The 10,880-nt window shown below is 40.8% G+C and overlaps 1 protein-coding gene across 1 annotated transcript in view; it reads left to right on the top strand.

Moving 5' to 3' along the window:
- Nucleotides 1-10,880, top strand: part of PTCH1 (patched 1) — a 65,575-nt gene that overhangs the window by 2,797 nt on the left and 51,898 nt on the right. The gene's annotated exons all lie outside the window — the stretch shown is intronic.

The following is a 10,880-nucleotide window of genomic DNA, read 5'->3' as shown; positions in this document are numbered from 1 at the left end:
CGTCGCCAGCGCCCCCGTCGCAGGCCCCCTGTGCCCCTCGGGGGAGCGGGGCTGCCAGCCCGGGCGGGTTACCCGCTCTGAGAGGCACGGCTCCAGGCTGCCGGGGTTTTTGGGTTTGCCTTTTTGGTGGGTTGTGGGTTTGGGGTTTTTTTGTTTTTTTTTTGGTTTTTTTTTTTTTCGGGGGGAAAATATTATTTACTTAGCATCACATTCCCCTGTTAGCTGGGTTGATGTGAAAACAGAGTTCCTTGACTGCAGTAGTTACTCTGGGTTTATGTCAAAGTCGCTTGCAGCAGAATTTGGCTTATAAAAGTTAATATGGAAGGCTGCATAAATAATCATTACTAAATAGCTCTCTGTATGTGCGTGTGTGGAAAAGCTAGTGCTGAGTGCAAACAACGTTAGCCGCTGTTGTGAAGGTGGTCTGTCCCGCCCGATGGATGGATTAGAGCATATACGACCAGATTCCACCCTTGCAGGTGACAGCCATGTTGGGGTCAGGATGAGGGTCACGGGTCATTTAGTGAGTATTGTTTTTTCTATTTTGGAAAGTAATGTGTTACCGACTGAACTTTTTTTGGGCCGTGTAGTCTAGCAGCCCCAAAATATGATGACATCTGCTGCCAGCAGCCCTGAGAAACAGAGCAGGCACTGCAGGATCCCATCCATAGGCAGAGATGTGCGTTCAGAGTCTGTACTGGTCACTAGGTTCTGTGTACTTTTAATACTAAGGCAGATGATTGCGAACATCACTCTTCTTCTCCCCTCTTTTTTTTTTTTTTTTTTTAAGTCCTTGTGAGGTGGTTGTGGAAGTTTGTTAATTTTTGCTCGTATGTGTTTTGTCTCTGGTTTTCTGTAAGTGTTCGGTAGATAATACGTGATTGCAGTTCCATCCAGCATGCTTCTTCCAGTTCCATCCAGCATGCTTCTTCCAGTTCCATCCAGCACGCTTCCCTGAGGTTTATTCTGCTGTCACTGGGGTTCGCTTACTTGGAAGGGTGATCCCATCCCATTAATGCCACCTACTTTTTGTAACCATGTAATACCAAAAAACTACTTGCTGACGATGCCTGTATGACTGGCCCAGCATTAAAATTAAATTCTCAAGGAAAAAACATGGTATGTAAAATAGCCACTTAGTAGAGTTGCTGCACTGACCTCTTCACATGTCATTATTGCTTCATGGAGGGGGGAAAGTCTCTGGTATAAAATCTAGTTGAAATTGATCTCTGAGGTTTTTATGGCCAAGATGAACTCATAATGCAGCTGGTTGTACAGAGTTGACCTGTGTAATTTCACATCTATTGAGTTTGGTTTTCGTGTCAGAATTAAGTAATGTAAAAAGAAGTATTAAAACTTTTCATTTAGAAACCCTTGCATTTCTAGATTGCAAGAAGCAGCTAACTGATTAAGATGAAATTAAATAGTCTGGATTTAATTTAACTTCTAGTCTTCCTGTTCTAGCACTACATGATCATCTACATAGAAGAGCTGGCTAAAATGTGCTTTCTTGGTAGAGACTCTGTAAATGTTCTGCTCGTGAACCAGGGTGTTACACAAATAAACCTAACAAATAGCAGTCACGTATTTCTGTTGCTAAACTACAGGCCGAAGTACAGAGCGAGAATTTGAGATGGAACAGGTATAGAAAGAGATAGTATGGAAAATGTTGTTCGTCCCATGCAGAAGTAGAAAGCAGTGACCAAACTCGTTTTTCTGCACCTGTACACACCTGGTCCTAACAGCTTTAAAGTATACTCCATGAAGTTACTATACTAACTTTTAGTAGTAACTGACCCTTTAGATCAAGGTCTCTCTTAGTAGAAGCAGTGGCTGAATTGCCCTGTTTATTAAAATAGCTGTCTTACTTTTTTCTTTACCTTTTGTTTACTGAGAGTTCGAATGAACTGGGTAATGTTGGCCGAATACGGTAGATTACTTGAAATACGTTTCAGTAACAGTTTCGATTTGCTACTGAAGCTTTTTACAGTTATTACTGCTGGATAAATTGGCAGTATTTACATAAAGAGACTGATTTTGTATGGTGTATTTCTGAATACCCTGAAACATAATACAGCACTGAAGCTTGCTGGAAGTAAACGGTTGCTTTAAAACCATAACACAATTAAAAATAGTGAAGTTTGAATGAGTTTTAAGACCATGCACATTCCAAGATAAATGATTAGTAGTCTGGGCCTGAAGCTATTACGGCTGAAATATTTACATAAGAAGTTTAGAAACCCACCTGGTAGGCAAACTTTCAAAGAGAGAAAAAGAAAAACAGATCTCCATCAGTCTTCTAGTTTTCCTGTAGTAGTCGTCTTCCTTCAGAATTTGTGCCAGCACTCTTGGCCTTCTCTGAGCCTCCTGATACCAAAGTGGCTTTCCTCTCAGCTTGTTTCTTGGCACTAAGTGTTGTAGAGTAGCTTTTTAAAATTTTTTATTTTTTATTTTTTTAAACACAATCCTCCTCTGGCTGCTGTTCAGAGCACTTCGGTTATTACTGTGTGTCCCCCAGTATGCTCTCAGTCCATGCTCCTGTCTTGTAGTCTGGCTCTCTGGTGTCTGACTGGGACACATACCTGTTTCCCCTCAGCCCTTCAGCAGGTCTGTCATCCCTGTGTGCGTACCTTGCTACTGGAGGATGCTTGTTATAGTTTCTTGGGCAAACAAATTCTGGACTGGCATTTCAATGGTGGTTCTGTTATCCACAGCCATTCAGCTTTAGTTGAACTGCTGTATGTGGGTGTCCATGCATACTGGAGTTGTGGAGACTGTTTAGCATCTTTGTACATCGAACGCCCTTGAGAGAACAAAAAGGGCTTTGCGTTGTTTTCCTCTGTGACTGAATTTTGTAGGACACAGATGTGCTTTTAGAAACATCCATTCATAACTAGAAGGTACTCTGGATGGAAAAGAAATAATGCCCATAACTGGTTATGATTTTTGCTAGCACTCTTAATAGGCACTGTAAGACCCTGCGTGTGAACAGCAGTCACACATGTAAATTCACAGCCTCTGCTTCTGAAGAAAGGTAGTTTTGTGGCTCCAGAGAAGGTTCTGTTAAGTGGAGCTTGAAATTTGAGTACCGCAGTGCCTTGAATGACGTTAAATGCAGGAGCTCATAAGGGGAGAGATGGTCTCGTCTTGTTCCTTGATAATTCATTTAATGTCACCATTGTCTTGGGATTTTTTTTCCCCTCACTTTCTTCATTACTTTTTTAAGAGGTTGAAGGTCATGGTGTTCTTTCCTTCCTTTCTTGCTTTCTGCACTTTTTGCACTAGCTGTAGCTCAGTCAAACCTTTCCCTCTTTAAGTAGACCTCTCCACAAAGCTACTTCGAACCAAGCTCTAACATGCAGAGCCTCTTCTTTAAGCCAGTTTGAAGGAAGAGGGTGGGTGATGCAGGTAGGAGTAGGACATGCTGCAGAGGAGACAAAATGCCTTCACTAGCCACATAGTTCAGCTTTGGTACTTGGAACAAAGTGAGCGTGTTCTAATTGTTAAGTGAATTAGGACTGAGGGTGTACGGCAGAAACAGTTTTTAAGTGAAGATTTGAGCTGTTTGTAGCATTGTTTCACTCTGAAGGGGCAAAAATCAAGTTACTCTACTGTACTGTTTATGGCTGACCTATCTTAAAATACATTAATCTACCCGTGCAGGATAAGAATGAGGTGAAAATGAGGAAAGTGTGTGAGTGATGCAGGAACCATTATTATTTCCATAGATTCTCAGTTTGCTTAACCCAGCAAGATCAAGTGCAGGTGGAGAGGAAAGTTATTCTTAAGTTCTGCCTAAGGCATCACTTAACTTTACACTAGTATTCTTTGGAGAAACAAAAAAGAATAGTAAAGGAACAGATCTTTGTGCATTTGTTGTTTTAAGGAGACAAACTCACGTGAGTGGGCTGGAGTAACGTGTGTTTTGAGTACAGTTAGCAGGAATTGACCCAGTTGGGTATAATTCTGTTCTCCCGGACGTTTGTGAACAGCAAGCACGGACATTTGTGAACAGCAGTATAGTAGTCATTTTAGATGTGCTTGTACCTGCATGACCACATCAACTCAGTGTAGAAGGCAGGAGAGCGGAAGTTACTCTGCTGGTGAATCTGAGGTGGGGTGTTCATAAGCAGCGTCACAGTCTGGGGCATTGTCTCTGATCACATCACCAAATCCATTAGTTTCATATGGATCAGGTGAGTTGAGGGCTTACTTATCTCTGAATGCTGTCTTGCACTGTGTTGCATATTGAAAGTTCATTGAAAGGTGTTTATCTGGAGAATTTCCAAGACCACTGTTTTGTTTGAATTAAGTATAATTATTTATCATGTGGTTTCTCAAATGGGAAGGTAGCAGTGGTGTTTCCACTTGATGACTGAAGGATAGTCACCTGGGCAATATGCTTTTTTTAACATTTACTGGTCAAAATGGAAGAGTATTTCAGTCTGTGCTTCTGTTTCAAAAATAACATCACATTCTAATACTCAAGCTTTACATGATGTTTGTGGATAAAAACATCAGGACAGTGGGTGTTACATTCCTGTGAATTTGAACTCCCTCTGTTTCCATATGTTGAAAGTTGTTAAGAAAAGATGTTTAAAGGTTTTAGTTATATGGATGTTTGATTATCATCTTTCAAAGGCCTGCTATTAAATTCAAAATCACTGAGGGTCTCTGTTAAGTTCCATCTTGACAGGTGTCCACATCACTGCTCAGAGTTGGTGCTCCTTGCTGAAAAGCTTGTACATCAAAAAAAACCCCAGCTTCAGTGTTTATAATTCCTCTTTGATCTGTAAGAGTTTTAACGAAGGTATTACACGTGACCATTCTTTGGTCATTGAGAAGGTAAAGGGTGAAGTCCCAAACTCAATGAATGTAGTGGCAGAACTCTGAATGCCTTTAGTGTAGCCAGACCTTTACCCATGTGCAAAGCTGCAACAGATGTTAACAGCCTGCCCCTGCGCTACCTCTTCTGGGAAGGGCAAGAGGAGGATCCCCTCCTGTAGGATTGGGACCCCTCTAAGCTCTAAGTGCATGGTTGCACGGTTCCTTCTGCCTTTCAGACTTCAGAGGCATTTAATTTACTTAATGCTGCAGAAAATTAATCTTCATTATTTCCAAACTTAACACACTGTCGCCAATGTCCATGCCAAAATGTGCCCTACCGCTGCTTGTTTGGAAGGGTCTGTTTCCTTCGCTGTTGAAACCTGTAGTTAAACAGGGCGGTCCCTTGGCTGCACCATTGCCCTCTTCTGAGCTGGAGTGTCATCTTGCACTCTGGGGATTCTGCTGCTTATGAACAGGGTGTGAAGGCATTTCTGTAGTTCTGGAGAGCTTGGAGATTTTGGTACAGAAATTCTGGAGTGAAATAGAACAGCTGAAAGCAACTTTGCTTTATTGTTGGTCCCCATGCCACTGCTGCTGAGCAGGAACAGGGGGAATGTAGGTAAGGAGAAGAGCTAGCTCAGCTGTAGGGTAGGCTGCTGTTGGAGTTGTGGTGCTATGTGGAGGTAGTGGTGAGTGGTTTGAGGTCTACTACCAGCTCCTGTTACCTACTAAGTGGACTGTCATCTTTCTGGACAGAACGGGCCTTTCTTTCTCATAATTCATCAGACACCGAGTTCAGATGAGAAGGAACTCTAAAAGCCATGGGTACTGAAACTTGCTTTCAGAAGAGAATGCATTAAGGAAAACTCTAGCTCCTCACCCTGACTCCATACATTCTCATGATTTATTTTTGCTGTGGGAAGAGATGGTCCAAGCCCTGTTATTAAATAGTATTTGTGGTGGTTCCCCAGAAAGTAGTAGTACTGCATAGCGTATGCATGTAACAGTTCTTGACTGCTCAACAAATTTAAAGGCTGTTGCATGCAAGTGGATGTTTCGGTTACACATAACTGTCAGGAGGCTCCAAAATATGACAACTTCCAGATGTATGAACCGACTGATCCCTTTTGTTTAGATTATGCACCACAGCTGATGCCTAGATTAGTGCTGGCTGGACAAAGCTATGGGAGATTTGTCTGGTTTCCACAATGCCATGTTTATATTTCATTTGGATTTCTCCTTCAAAGCTGACCTCCCTATGACCTGTTGGAGCTGTGTCCACTAGGATGCTAGTTTTAATGTGTCTGCAACTGCCTTCCTTTTGGTGTCTAATGGAACATGTTCTCATTTTGACACTCATGGACTTTTACTTTTATGCACAATCCTTTTAACAGTGAATTACACACTTCAACCTATGAGCACTCAGGTAAAACCATGCTTGTAAAGTTTTCTGCCCCACAGCTAGCTTTTTAAGAATATTCTGACTGGTTAAAACAGTGTTCCGCTTATAGACCTTGTGGGGCTGTTCCTTGTCTGGCATTTTCTCCTGTATATAGAATAAAGTTCAGTCTTCCATCCTTTGCACAGTGCTTTTTCTCTCTACAGATGATGGCATGGATATATATCGTTCTAGCTGCTCTTTTTTTGAGTTCAGCAGGAGCTGGAGCGCAGAATTTTACCAAGAAGTTAATTCTCTTTTGTGTCTACTGTACAGTTATATATATATTTTCTCAATCATCCTTATGTATCTTCAGTACGTCTTTGGTTTTAGTTTCTCTAATCTCTCCAGCCTTGTATTATGTAGGAGGTCTTTCCCCATTTGTGTTTGTGAGTTACTCTACCTGGGAGGACCTGAAGAAATCGGTAAAACTGCTTAAGGGCCAAGTGACAGTTCTACAGTAAGAAGTGTAGTCCCCTGTCAGAGTTCAGAAAGATAAAGATACACAACTTTCATTATTCCTCACGGAAACTCTATGGTTTTCTACTGTTGATGCTTTACTGGGGCAAGAGATTCCTGAGACAGAAGACTCAGCATTTTGAAGTATGATTTCTGCACTGAAAATGCATGCTGTCTTATAGTGGCCACTTTATTTCTGTGCCTGTGAAACAAAGAGAACAGGAAAATGTTTTGCTCCTGTTTTGCATGATCTGTGCTATTTTATTATGCACTTCTAGTGTGCTAAATATGACCGATGACCGATGAATACCAGATACAATAAGCTACATTCGTCCTTGCTGTTAATTGAGTGACTTTGACTTGGAGTAGTTTTTCATTGTATACTGCACTAGAAATAGATGGAGTTGAGTTGCAGGGAGTAACTTTGAATTCAGGATTTAAAAATAAAATTATTTTTCTTAATTCCTTTTTTGCTGTGTAAACTTAGTTTAATATCTGTAAATAGAGTTTACATGTTACTGTTTTTTCTCTTATTTCATTCAGTATCACCTCGGTTCCTATAAACATCCTGAATTTGGCAGAAGTAGTAGTTTCATGAGGTAAAAAGCCCTTTATGGAAACTGCTGACCATATAGATGTTTTGATGTAAGGAGAATTTTAATTTTGGTTTTTAGAATGAATGTCTTGGCTTTAACTTCTGCTTGGTTTTGGAAAACTTAGTTATTTCAGTGCTTGAGCAAAATATATAAGAGGTAAGGGAATGAGCAGAACCATAACGTGACTCTTTCTGCAAAGGTGCTGCTCCTTTAGAGAATTGTACTGAACTTAATTCCAGCTTCAAATATACAAGTAATCATTGTATATTTGAAACATCTGTATTTTCCTCACGTGCAAGAAAAAGCTGATATTTTTAAGGCACATGTGCAGTGTTGTACACCCATATACCTGAAGCTGGACCTGAGCCCTTAAACTGTAATACAGTCTTCATTTACTAACAGTGAGATAAATTAAAAGAAACAGCCTTCTCTTGTTTACCAGCCTGATGCATTTCTGCTTTTCAGTCAGTAACCAAAAGCTAAGTGCAGCAAACTAGAAATGAGCACTGTTAAGTCAAGTTGTATGATTTTTTCCCCCCTTAAATCATTGCTTAAGGGCTTCTGGCCCCTAGCTCAGGAATCCTGCCCAAAAATGCCAGATGTATTACACAGTCAAGTATTGCAATGTAAATAGTGTTCTGTGCCATGAGAGCAGGGTGGTCCATCTCCTAGTTAAAAAAAAAAAAAAAAGAAGAAGAAAAGGGAAAAATCCACATGCTCTGAAATAAGCACAGTAGTTGTAGTGTTATTTGTGTTTTTGGCTGCACAACCAGTATTTTGGAGCTGAAAGAACACAGATAAATGAGTGCTTTGGGCTGGCAGATAATAGTAGCTGAAACTGAGATGCTAGAAAGCAAGATGTGTCTTGGCTGAGGCTGCTTAATTTAGTCAAACAGGCACATAAAAAGTAAAATAGTAAAGTAAAAGCCATTGCTGACAGGCAGAACCTGTTACTTCACCTTGTTGTGAACAGCAGTCTCGTGCACATGGAAGCAGAGTGGACAAAGGATGGGAAGTAGGGAAGGCAGAGGCATAGGGTTCTTCTCGACCTCATGCTGTGTAATGGAAAGACTGAGTATGTTACTGCACCTTCTGAGTATAAACATTGCTGAGCTGTCCTTGTTTTTAATTAAATACCCTTTGCTGTATATTAACAATGACTTACCTTCCAGTGTGCTTATCTTCTTCAGATGTGGTAGTGCATATAGGAGGTTTATTTGCACATTTTTCCATTTTGTGTACGAACATGTCATTTCATAACATCTAAAACTAGTTGAAAGGAGATTTCACAAATGTGACCTGAAAGGAAATTGCCAAGGGTGATGCTGTAATCAGATTTACGTTTGGGTTATCTGACAAATCTGTGAATTGCCATAGCTTCCTTGGGTGTGTGCAGAGGGGAAAGGGGTTATAGGAACTTATTTGTATGTGATAAACTGTATTTAAATAGCTACAGGAATGTAATCCCAATGCAGATCTTGGTGTAATCTCCTCAGTGAGATACCCAGAAGAAAAAAAAGCTTTATGAACTCATTTAAACCTTTCCCTTCCTGCTGACACTATGATAACATTAAAAAAATCCCTATCCATTACAACTTCAAATTTGTCTTCCTAAGCTACCTTTTCTGTAACTGTAAGAAAAAGTATGGAGGTAGTTAAAGAAGATACTTTCTTGTACCAGTTTTCCTGGTGAGTATTTCCTGTGCATTTCTCTTTATGTGCCTCTCGACGTGGGCCTGATTCTGATTTAATTTACACCAGTCTTACTCTACTGGTTTCTTGAGGGGCTCCCCATACTCAAAAAAGAAGCCATTGCTGTTTAGAAGCTGATGCTGTTTAAGTGGTAGCTAACAGAAAATATGATATTCTAGCGCAAATTATGAAGATCAAGAAACAAAACTAAAACATGCTTGGTATGACTTCCAACTGTAGATAAAAGCTAGCAACTTGAGAGAATTGTGATCAGGTGTAAACATCTATTAACTGCTCTTTCTGGAGATTTGGGGAAATAGGATGACCTTTTTTATTCTTTTTTTTTTTTCCCTCCCCCCCCCCTTTTTTTTAAATAGGCTACAGTTTCACATGGCTTGCAAAAGAAATCTTTCTCCCTTTTTGTTTCCCACACCAATTGATTTATCATTTTGCTTGCAAGCAGACTTAGAATGTTAGGGCAGGAACACACTCACTTTTTTCTCGTAACTTTTTTGTTGCGGACCGAAACCAGTTGACTTGAATAAATTTTTCTGTGGCCTGAATGAAGCCAGCAACGTGGAAAAATCTTGCCATTCAGAGCCGTCTGAATGTACATTTCAGCCACACAGTAAGCTGTATTGGTAGGCAGTGGACTGCTAAATACAACCATTTTTCGCAGCAGAGAGTTAGACAGGTGATTAGCATAATTAGCACAGAGTAGGCTATACATATGGTAATGTTAAGTGTGTAAATGCCAGCTGCGGTGTAAAATTTATGTCAGGGGTCGACAGGGCTGTGCGAAAGTATTGTGTTACAGCTGCAGGTCAAAGCCTCCATTGCTTTACCCCCTTTTCTCTTGTTGGTGAATGCGCTAAACAGAAGAGAAAGACAGACAGAAATATAACAGATAAGGCTTTGATTGAACAGCCTGGTTCTGTGCAAGAGGGACTGCTCTTAAAAAAAAAAAAAAAAAAACAAAACAAAAAACCAACCCCCCTCCCCAAACTACACACACACATGCAAAACAAAAGTCCCCCTCTTTCACTATAGATTTAATTTTGCATCATACCAGCTACAAAAGTGTTGCTGTCTTTGAGCCATGTCATTACGATGGGGTGAGGGGAATCTTTGGGGGGGAAGTACTAGGTTGGTAATTATGCTTTAAAGACCAAAAACAAACAAAAAACTTTAATTCACGTTCTTTCTGCATTCCAACCCACTTTTTTTTTTTTAATGTCTCTGTTACTTACTGCACTTAGGGGGCTAGGAATTAAATAGTCTTGAAGGTGACAGCATTATATGTAATAAAATCTGAACAGTGCAACAATCTTTGAGCTGCATGACTGGTTTTAGACTAAGTGCCAAAAGTTCCTCTGTGGTTTTGTGTGTGGGTTGCTACACTTATTCCCCAGGTTCCTCCCACCTCCTAAACCACTAAATTCTTTATAAATTAAAAATGACTAATACAGGTTTCTTGTTTTAAAGGAGCACAGCGTTGAAGGGTACACATCTTTTTAAGCAGCTGATGGGGAAATCTGTAAATCTCTTTGTTGCCGTAAACCGTTCATTCATATATTTCACTTGCAATTCCCCCCCCCCTTTTGTATTTTTTGTAGTCGGCTATAAGGAGTGGTGGTGTTGACAGAATATAGTTCACACCACACTGACCTTGTGATGAAACTTCCTCACAGCCGCAGGGGGTCCTTATGAATCGGCCCCTAATCCAGCTAATCCCGCTCGCAACAAAATCATGAAAGTGGCTCCCAGCGAAGTGTGTTTCCCTGCACAGATGCAGCGGGAAGGAGCGGCCTTGGAAGTGCCCCAGCGCGGCGGCCTGCCGTGCCGCGGGGCCGGGGCCGCCATTGTGC

Source organism: Haliaeetus leucocephalus, unplaced genomic scaffold (assembly GCF_000737465.1).
Source record: "Haliaeetus leucocephalus isolate CR32 unplaced genomic scaffold, Haliaeetus_leucocephalus-4.0 Scaffold251, whole genome shotgun sequence".
Lineage (NCBI taxonomy): Eukaryota > Metazoa > Chordata > Aves > Accipitriformes > Accipitridae > Haliaeetus > Haliaeetus leucocephalus.
The sequence above is the reverse complement of the archived record's forward strand: the minus strand, read 5'-3'. Positions and strand labels throughout refer to the sequence as shown.